Source organism: Helianthus annuus, chromosome 3 (genome assembly GCF_002127325.2).
Source record: "Helianthus annuus cultivar XRQ/B chromosome 3, HanXRQr2.0-SUNRISE, whole genome shotgun sequence".
Taxonomy (NCBI): Eukaryota; Viridiplantae; Streptophyta; class Magnoliopsida; order Asterales; family Asteraceae; genus Helianthus; species Helianthus annuus.
The window spans coordinates 57510926-57521971 of NC_035435.2; positions in this window are offsets into that span (position 1 = coordinate 57510926).

Here is an 11046-nt window from a genome sequence, read left to right on the forward strand (position 1 = left end):
CACCACCAGTTGGTGATGTCCCAGTTGTTGCACCTCTGCCTGACCCTATACCTGTATTTGTTGATCGTTCCCCTTTTGCTACACACGTTGACCCTAGATATGCTCACACCCGCAATGGGTGGATTGAGGATGACGACGACTATCCTCCTTTTGTTCGACTAGTCACTCCCCCTTCCGCACCTGTTCAGGCACCCGTTGATGTCACACAGTTTCACCCGCACGTGGCAAACGTTCACCACATGGATTTACCCGTCACATTTCTTCAGGACATTCCTCCTCCCCGTCCAGGGGAAGGACCTTCTAGTCAGCAGCACACTCACATACCTTTTGTGTCAGGAGCCGATCAGTTCATGCCACAGTTTCCACACACGGCTTCTTCTTCTGCACCCACGGGTGAGCCATTTATGTGGTCTTCGCCCAACGTCATGCCCTTATCTGATCCATACCACCCCTTCCACGTTGGATACTCTAGGGATTATCTGCTTTTATCCTTGCAGCTCCAGCAAGATATGTTAAGTCGTAGAGTCACTGAGCTCGAGAGGATCCCGCGTCCTCCACCTGGTGCTGGTCTGTCACAGTCTGCTTTTCCACCTGCTCCACTGTTTCCTTACCCGGATTTTGATATCCGTTTTCTCACCATGGAGCAGCAGATTGCCTGTTTGTTGTAGCTTGTTCATGCACTCGAGGAGGAGCTAGCGCGTATGCATCGTTTGCTTTTCATTCCTCCACCTCCTCCTCCTCCCCATCAGCTTAGAGGTTTTTGGTTTGTTGCAGATATCATGCTTTTGATGAGAGCGCAACTATTGAGCCTGATTGCACAGCTTTTGAAGACCACATTCTGACTTTTGACATTTGACTTTTGGTTGTTGTAGATTGTTAGACGATTCAGACGAGGGTTATGTGACCCTTAGTCTCTTTTGATGTATGATACAATTGTGAAACTTGTAAACTGTACTTGTGGTCTTGTTATATGATAGCTCAATCGCAGCATTCTCATTACATGCTTTGTTGGTTTAATTGTTTTGTGTTATGACATGGGATGTTATGTGTTATGGTGCTGATGAATGTTATTACATGCGCGTGTTACGTACTTACTATACTTATTATGACCTGACCAATACAATCTTCTTATAGAAGATGCCTCCACGAAGGGAAAATCGTTTACCCACCACTAAGGCCGAATTACAAGCAAGGATCTCCCAAGCAATAGCAGATTACGAGGCCTCACGCGCCGAAACTAGCAGGGGTACCTCGAGGAGCAACCCACCACATGGTAATGTTTAAGTCATTTGAGACACATTACATTACATTTGGACATTCCCTGTGCAATTGCTAATACTTCCTGTGAATGACGTTACTTGTACAGGCTGTACTTTTAAGCAATTTCTATACTGTAAACCGCTAAATTTTGACGGCACCGGGGGTGCTGTGGCTTATGTTCGATGGACAGAAAAGAACGACTCAGTGATACGAATGAGCAAATGCGCACCAGAACAGCAAGTCACCTACATTTTCGGATTGTTCACAGATGGATCGCTCTCATGGTGGAACCTCCAAGTTCAAACTCTAGGAGAGGCAGCAGCATACGCTTTGACTTGGACCGAGCTGAAAGAGCTCATGCGTAAAAAGTATTGCTCTAGGGCCGAGATTCAGAAGCTGGAAACTGAATTTTGGAACCTTAAGATGGACAGCCAGAAAATTTCATGATATGTCTCACATGGTACCATACATGGTCAGTCCGAAATTCAAACGCGTGGAGCGTTTCATCTGGGGGTTGGCACCTCAGATTATGAGTATGGTCACATCGTCAAAGCCTGCAACAATTACTGAGGCTATCGGCCTAAGCGTGTCACTGACTGAGGAAGCTATCAGGTTAAACAAGTTTTCAATTTCTGACCCCAAGAAAAAGGAGACACACGTAGAGTCCTCGGGAGAGAACAAAAGGAAGTTCTCCAACTTTAAGAAGGGTACCAGCAGTTCGAACAAGAAAGATGAGACGAGCGCACCGGCCAAGGCCAAAGGAAAGGGGTATATGGGCACCTTGCCCAAGTGTAACGCGTGTCAGTTGCATCACGAGGGATGATGCCCGATCTGGAAAATGTGAATCTTGTGGAAGAGTTGGTCACTCGAAAGAAACATGCTGGGTTGGTACTGGCCGTGGCGGTCAAAGGGGTTTAGGTAACAACAACCGTGGAGGTAATGGGAATGGAAACCGCCCACAAGGAGGGAATGGCGGAAATGGTAATCGAGGAAATTTTGGAAATCAAGCTGGAGGAGGGAATCGCAACCAAAACAATGCTCATGGTGGTAATGGGAATGGTCGAGGACCAGGGTGTTTCAATTGTGGAGACATGGGGCATTTCAAGCGAGAGTGCCCGAAACTCAATCAAGCACAAGGAAGAGTTTTCAATATCGGTGCGAGGGAAGCACACCAAGATCCAAATGTCGTTACTGGTACGTTCCCTATTAATCAACTCTTTGCATCTGTACTATTTAACACTAGTGCCGACTATAGTTTTGTATCGCTAGAATTTAAAAGTATGCTTGGGTTAACTGCTAGTAAGTTAGACATTCCGTACTCAATCGAATTGGCTAATGGAAAGCTAATTGAAATGAATGAAGTCATCAGACGATGCGTAATAGAGCTGGGAGAACACGAGTTTACACTAGATCTATTGCCAGTCGAGTTAGGAAGCTTCGACGTGGTAGTAGGGATGGATTGGTTGTCCAGCAACAGAGCCGAAATTGTATGTCACGAGAAGACCATTCGCATCCCAATGGTGGATGGAGAAACGATTGTAGTACATGGGGAGAAGCGCGATACGCCCCTAAGAATCATTAGCTGTTTGAAAGCTAGAAAGTATTTGAAGAAGGGATGTGTTGCCTTCTTGGCACACATCGTGGATAAAGGAGCCGCTGAACCAAAGATTGAAGATATTCCAGTCGTGAAGGAGTATCCTGAAGTCTTTCCAGAAGACTTACCAGGATTGCCGCCACAAAGACAAGTCGAGTTTCATATTGACTTAGTTCCAGGCGTTGCGCCTGTAGCTAAGGCACCTTATCGACTTGCGCCTTCGGAAATGCTGGAGTTGTCGACGCAACTTCAGGAATTGTTAGACAAGGGATTTATCAGACCAAGCTTCTCGCCTTGGGGAGCTCCAGTTTTGTTCGTTAAAAAGAAGGATGGTAGCTTTCGCATGTGTATCGACTACCGGGAGCTAAATAAGTTGACAATCAAGAATAGATATCCATTGCCAAGGATCGATGACCCGTTCGATCAATTACAAGGTTCAAGTTTTTACTCAAAGATCGATCTACGATCAGGTTACCACCAGCTGAGGATTCAGGAGAAGAGTATTCCTAAGACTGCTTTCAGAACTCGATATGGACATTACGAGTTCCTGGTTATGCCGTTTGGTCTGACAAACGCGCCAGCTGTATTCATGGATTTGATGAACAGAGTTTGTAAGCCGTACCTTGATAAGTTTGTGATTGTATTTATTGATGACATTCTGATCTACTCGAAGACGAAAGAAGATCATGAGAAACACCTACGAGCTATTTTAGAGCTGCTTAAAAAGGAGAATTATACGCCAAGTTCTCGAAGTGCGAGTTCTGGTTGCGGGAAGTCCAGTTTCTTGGTCATGTAGTTAACGGAAATGGAATTCATGTGGATCCCACAAAGATCGAAGCGATCAAGAATTGGGAGACACCGAAGACGCCAACCGAGATTCGACAGTTCCTAGGTTTGGCTGGTTATGAATGGGGAGACAAGCAAGAAGAAGCATTTCAGTTGTTAAAGAACAAGATTTGTGATGCACCGATCTTATCTCTACCCGAAGGCACAGACGACTTCGTGGTATATTGCGATGCCTCGCGTCAAGGTTTAGGCTGTGTGCTGATGCAGCGACAGAACGTTATAGCGTATGCTTCTCGCCAATTGAAGGTCCACGAGAAGAATTACACCACACATGATTTGGAATTAGGCGCGGTGGTGTTTGCTTTGAAAATCTGGCGACACTACTTATATGGCACGCGATGCACAATCTATACTGATCACACGAGTCTGCAGCACATTTTTGATCAAAAAGAGCTTAACATGAGACAGAGACGCTGGGTTGAGCTATTGAACGACTATGATTGTGAGATCAAGTACCACCCAGGGAAGGCAAATGTGGTCGCCGATGCCCTGAGTCGAAAGGAAAGTATCAAGCCCATAAGGGTTAGGGCTTTGGAAATGATCATACAAAGGGACCTCTCGTTGCGCATTCATGCCGCGCAGAGAGAAGCTCTCAAAGAAAGGAACCTTGAGGATGAGTATCTCCATGGGATGGAGAAGCAGTTGGTACCAAATAAGGAAGGAACGTTGTGCTTCATGAAACGAATTTGGGTTCCCTTGTTTGGTGGTTTGAGAAATGTTATTTTTGATGAAGCTCACAAGTCACGGTACTCGATCCATCCTGGATCGGATAAAATGTACCAAGATTTAAAGGATTTCTATTGGTGGCCGAGAATGAAATGCGACGTTGCAATATATGTTGGCAAATGTTTAACTTGCGCCAAGGTAAAGACCGAATATCAGAAGCCTTCAGGTCTTCTGCAACAACCAGAAATACCCCATTGGAAGTGGGAACAGATTTTAGTGGACTTTATAATGAAATTACCAAGGACGCCCAAGGGCCATGATACGATTTGGGTAATTGTAGACCGTTTATCGAAATCTACACACTTTTTGGCAATCAAAGAGAAGGACAACATGAGTAAGCTAGCTGAGCTATACCTTAGAGAGATTGTCGCATGACATGGAGTGCCTCTCTCAATTATCTCTGATAGAGATCGAAGATTCGTGTCAAGGATTTGGCAATCCTTCCAAGAAGCATTTGGTTCTCAGTTGAATCTGAGTACTGTATTTCACCCACAGACAGACGGCCAGAGTGAACGAACGATCCAAACATTAGAAGACATGTTGCGAGCTTGCGTAATGGATTTAGGTGGAAGTTGGGACACTCACCTACCATTGGTCGAATTTTCATACAATAACAGTTACCATGCAAGCACTCAGGCCGCACCGTTCGAAGCTCTCTATGGACGCAAGTGTCGATCACCATTATGCTGGGCTGACGCGGGTGATAGACAGCTTGTTGGTCCGGAATTGGTTTAAGAGACAACAGACAAGATTTTCAAGATCCGAGAGCGCATTAAAGCGACTCGTGATCGTCAAAAGAGTTATGCGGACCAAAGAAGGAAACCTCTGGAATTTGAGGTGGGAGTTATGTTTTTGTTAAAGGTTTCACCCTGGAAGGGTGTGGCACGCTTTGGGAAGCGTAGGAAGTTGAACCCCAGATACATTGGTCCATTTAAAATCCTGAAAAGGATTGGTCTTGTAGCATACAAGTTGGATTTACCTGCTTAACAGGGGGAGAATGTGACAACCCTCATAATTACAGGTATCCGTACGATTAATTAATATTAAACTTGTGCTTAATTACAACTGATGATATAAATTGCTTTATGATTTCTGTATCATACATACATGTGCATCACATTTCATACTGTCACACCATTTATTACATACAGACTTTAGTGATATACATGATGCACAAAGCACAGTTAGCACGGTTAGCGGATAACTAATAAATATACTGACAGTGCCAGTACATAGACAGACAATATTTTGAGACCCTGTAAGGGCCAGAAACAAGGTACTACACTAGTATGGAGTGTAGGGAGGTAAGGACCATAAAACTGCGTCACTGGGTGATAGTTTAGGTACCGGAAAGTGCCTAAAACCCACTCAAAGTGCAGAATTCTGCATTAATCATCAAAATTCAGCATTTTAACATGCTAGTAATGTGCAAAAATATGGCAAAATGGTCCTGTATGCTTTCCTAAGTGTCGGGAATTGAAAGTGTCACAAAAAGTTACATAAAGGACACTATACGGAATAACTTAGCACTTTAACGGAACGGTATCTAACCGAACAACCGGACATTACCCGGAACACTAAAATATTGCTAAAAGCATTCTTTTACTTTTTCTGAGCTAGTTATGGGTCCCGGACACTTAAACATACTACATTATTCATCCTACACACAAAACATTAGACTTTACATTTAACACCCCACTAATTACCTACTTTTACCAACAAATTACAATTAACCCCCCCCCCCTCATAATTTACGGTCACTAGGTGGCCCCACATCCACAAAATCTTGCTAGATACTTCCTTAATCTACCTTGGATTCACAAAGATTGTAGTAATATCTTGCTTGTACTTCATGAGACACTAGAACCATTGGATAATAGAAATTATGCTTATAAGAACTACCATCTTCTTCACAACACACCACCACACTTCTCTTCCTCCTTCTCACTTAAAGCTTCGGCCGAACACCGTCCCAACACCACCACAATTTTCGATTTTCCTTCATCAAATCCAAGCTTCATACAAGGTGCACAAAGGTGATTAAGAAGGTGTGGAACACTCGGATCTTGAATGACCTCTCTTGTGTGCTATTATCCACTTGATTTTCAACATTGTTCTTCCCTAGCTTTAAGCTAGTTGTAAGATTCTTGTTAACTCTTGTTTACTTCATATTTTTGGTGGTTAAAAGATATATTCTGATGAAATAACAAGAACACTAAAAGACTTGAACTTGAATCTTGAAACATAAAGATGAAATATGATGAAATATTGTTAGTATGATGTTGTTTTGTATATGTTGATGATTGCTTGTTGATTTCTTGGTAATATGATGTTGATCATCATGTGAAACTTGTTAGATTATGATTAAAAACATGATCTAACAAGATAAGAGGTGATTATGTGTTTACATAAAATGATCATCTTCTTATTAAGACATGAACTTGATAATGAAATGATTTTCTTGTAAAGTAATAAACCAAGTGAAGTAGTAAATTTGTGAACCTAAGAGTTGTGAATGATTTTCCAAGAAAACCAAGTTAAAAAGATGAATTTTGAAAGATCATGATTTTTATTAAACCTACACTATTTTTAGTGACAATTCAAGTGTAGAAATACTTTTAAAACAAGAAGATGTTATAAGTAAACATTTTTGCAAAATGTGTTTGCAAGTTGTAAACACTTAAATTCTTTAAGAATGGGATTTTTAAGGAAATAAACACACTTTAGAGAGTAACTAAGGCTACTAAGCACTTCACCAAGTTACTACGCGTTTTTGTGAAAGATCAAGTTCATGTTACTATGTAAAGTGTATTGTTTTTACACTTGGTAAGTATAAAATGTTTAGGGTTTGATTGATGTTCATTGTGTGATGATTTTGAAAAAGAAAATGATATGCTTAATAGCATGGACACCTCCATTTACTTAGAAAATATTTTCTAACAAGTGTTTACAAGTATGTTTTTAAACTATGTTTTTCAATCTAAACTTTGCCATAAATTTTATTACAAAAATACAAGTATTGGAGGTTGGTTTTTGCAAATAAAAATGGACAAATATATATTTAGAATATATATTTTATAATAAGACGCTTGTGTGAATATTTGTATGATTTGTGAACTAGTTATATTATTTCAGGGTAAAATAATATATCATAACAAAATACCATGGAAATTACAACTCTAAAATAATACCAAAAATCTCACGAATTGAATATATAAGTTACACACTTGATATTGTGAAACCGAATGCAAAAACGTAACTTATGAATTATTCCGGAAAACACCCTTACAAATATATTTTTGGGTAAATACTATTTTGGAAACAAAAGAGGTGAAAATATGATTTTTGTGAATATTACTAACTTATATCATATTTTCAACAGAAGTGAAAATATATTATTTTTGGGAAATAAAAGTATATATTTTCCTAGTATATTTAGAAGATATATAATTTTTGGGAAAAATATATATTTTCTTGGGAATATATTATTTTTGGCAAATAAGTTATATATTTTCTAAGTGGGACTTAAAAATATATTATTTCGAAACTACAATATACATGTATAAATACCTCCATCCTTGGGAAGGGAATACGGAGTTAAAATACTTGAGAAGTATTAATACCAAAGATGTTGATTAAACAATTATTCCAAACATTAAATATAATTCAAAGTTAAAATAATTATTATTTTAACAAATAATTATAACTTGGAATAATATTGGAATAACATAAGAAACGCAACTCAAAACGTTAAACTCTAAGCCAAGGCACGACCCGTTCGTCTAATTGACGTTAGTACACTGTAGGTAGTCGTGATTAGCTGCGGAGATTTGAGTTGACGGTACAGAAGACGCACTACTGTGAGTTCATGTCCCCTTTTTCTTTAAACTGTTTTGTTTACTTACTTCGGGGGTGAAATACATGTTACAAAGGGTTACTTTCAGTACTATTGGTATGATTAGCCTAGGAAAGAACCATAGATCATGTGATAGGGTAGGCGGATACTTGGGACCATTAATCCCCGTATCAGGCCCGAGGGGCATGAGTGATAGATCTATTTGGGTGTAGCGAGCCCACACCCATGAGGTCGGGGCAGCCCATAGTGGTGACTATGTCTTCCAGCCAGAAGCGCGATACAACTTTGCTAGGTTTGAGTCTTCCTACACCGTCACACATATCAGTGGCCTTGCAAACCATTGGTGATCTTTTCCTTGTTTGCAATCATACCGGGACATACATACATTCACTGTTTACGAAGGTTTATACATACTCACATACACATGAACTCGCTCAACTTTTGTTGATTTTTCAAACTACATGTATTTCAGGAAACTAGTGGATCTGAAAGGTATGCATGTGTCGTCAAGCTGCGTTTGAATAAAAGATGTTATCCATGGTTGTCGAGTTTAGGGGTGTATCTTAATCCTGGACGGGATACACGTCTCTAAACTCAAGTTTTATTTAAGTACTTTTGTTGAGTCCTTGTGAACTCATTTAAACACGTCATGGGTTGTAACTTAATTTGGTATTGATGTTTTCACACAATGGTATTGTGGTATTTTCAAAACTTTATTAATGGATAAACATCTCGTGTTTTTATCATATAGCATTGTTGTGATTGATTGCTATGGTATTAAGAAGTCACACCAAATAACCACGCTTCCGCAAAAGTCAGGATGTGACATACAAAACATAAAACTAAGCCTTTATTTATAGGCATTACAAGAATGAATAAAAGGAAAGATTTTGATAAATATAGAGATGATGTTGAAGATCCATAATTTTCTATAAATTATTTTGTTTCTTTTTCTAACACTCCCCCTCAAGTTGAATTATGGGATTTCCAAAATTCAACTTGGCCATTTGGGTTTTGGCATTGATTTTGATTTGGGTTTTTAGGTTTTTGGTTTTGGGTTTTTTGGTTTTTGGGGATTTTGATTTTTGGGGTTTTGGGGTTTTTGGTTTTTTGGGTTTTGGTTTTGATTTTGGGTTTTTTGGTTTTTTGGTTTTTGGGTTTTTGGGTTTTGGTTTTGGGTTTTTTGGTTTTGGGGGTTTTGGTTTTGATTTTTTTGAGCGGAAACGTAATATTTTTGACAGGAGCACTTCGCCCTTTAGGATGCTCAGTGCCACGTCCATCCATCCTGATCTTCAGCCTCAGATGTGCCTTCACTTTGAACCCTAATTATTTCTTTAGAAGCATTACTGCCTCCATCCTTCTCATCACTGTCGTTGATAGTGGCCTTGTTGTTACCTATGGCAATGACAACCTTCCCCTCTTGATTCGGGTTCTTAGTTTTGTGGTTGTCACACAACCAGTCAGGGAACCCTACGATTCTGAAACACTGCTCTTTGGTGTGTCCCCTCATATCATAGTGACTACATTTCAGTTTGGATTTGTCGATTCGGGATGATGATTTTCCAGTGAAGTCTGATCGCCGCTGTCCCTTCGTGATTAACCCCTGTCCATCGATTTCAGTGGTTCCGCCAGCGACAAGCCCTGCTGCCACGCCGGACAGTGAATTTTCAGAGATGGTACGGTTGGTGCATACGTCTGTCGACTTCGTCTTCGTTCGAGTCTTAGATTAGTATTGAAAGATCAAGGCACAAAGTACGAGAAAACAGTGAAAAATAGGTTAGAAGTTAATTTCGCACGAAATTACCAACAGGTAATTTCGCACGAAATTACTTAGGTAATTTCGCACGAAATTACTAATTCCGCTTGAAAGTGATTTCGTTTGTACAGGTTCGTGCGAAATTAGAAGTCTATAAATAGGTGTCTTGATGTTTCATTTCGTACGAAATTACGAAGGTGTATTCCGAAGCCGAAGTGCTGCCGAAGTGTCTCTGTGTTGTAAATCTTTGTCAGATCAATAAACAAGACAGTTAAAAGTGAATACAAGCTAAACGAAGATTGAATCAATGAATTCCGCCTCTGTTTTAGTCTAAGAAATCTTCTGATCGACTCATTTGGTCGGTAAAACGATCCTACATGTGGTATCAGAGCTCAGGAGGAAGAGTTCTTACCGTTTAGCTCGTTTTCGCTGGAAAATTCTGATTTCTACACCTTCTTTTCTAAATTGAACAAGTTTTAACGGTTAAAATGGTTTGAATTTCACATATAATGTGCGCAATAGTGTTTTAATAAACCCTTGAAAGTTTGAGACTAGAAATCAGCTTAAAACTTGATCAATTTGACAAAATTCAGCTCAAGATGATGACATCAGCATACTTTCGCACGGAATTAGGATCTAATTTCAAACGAAATTACATTATTTCGTTTCAGATTGTAATTTCGTTTGATAATTTCACTCGAAATTACAATTCCGTTTGAAAAGATTACTTAATTTCGTACGAAATTACTTATTTCGTTTGAAATCACATAATTGCGCTTGAAAATTCAGTTATTCCATATGAAATTAGCTGATTTCGCTTGAAACCATATTTGTTTGGTTATTTCACACGAAATTACCTATTTTGTGTGAAAATCCTAATTTCGTTTGAAGCTAATTTCGTGTGAAGCTGTCTTGCAGTTAATTTCGCTTGAGGAGGAATTTCGCTTGAAGAATTTCGTTTGAAAAGCTGATTTAGTTTGAAAGTGATTAATATTGTGAAACTTGTTA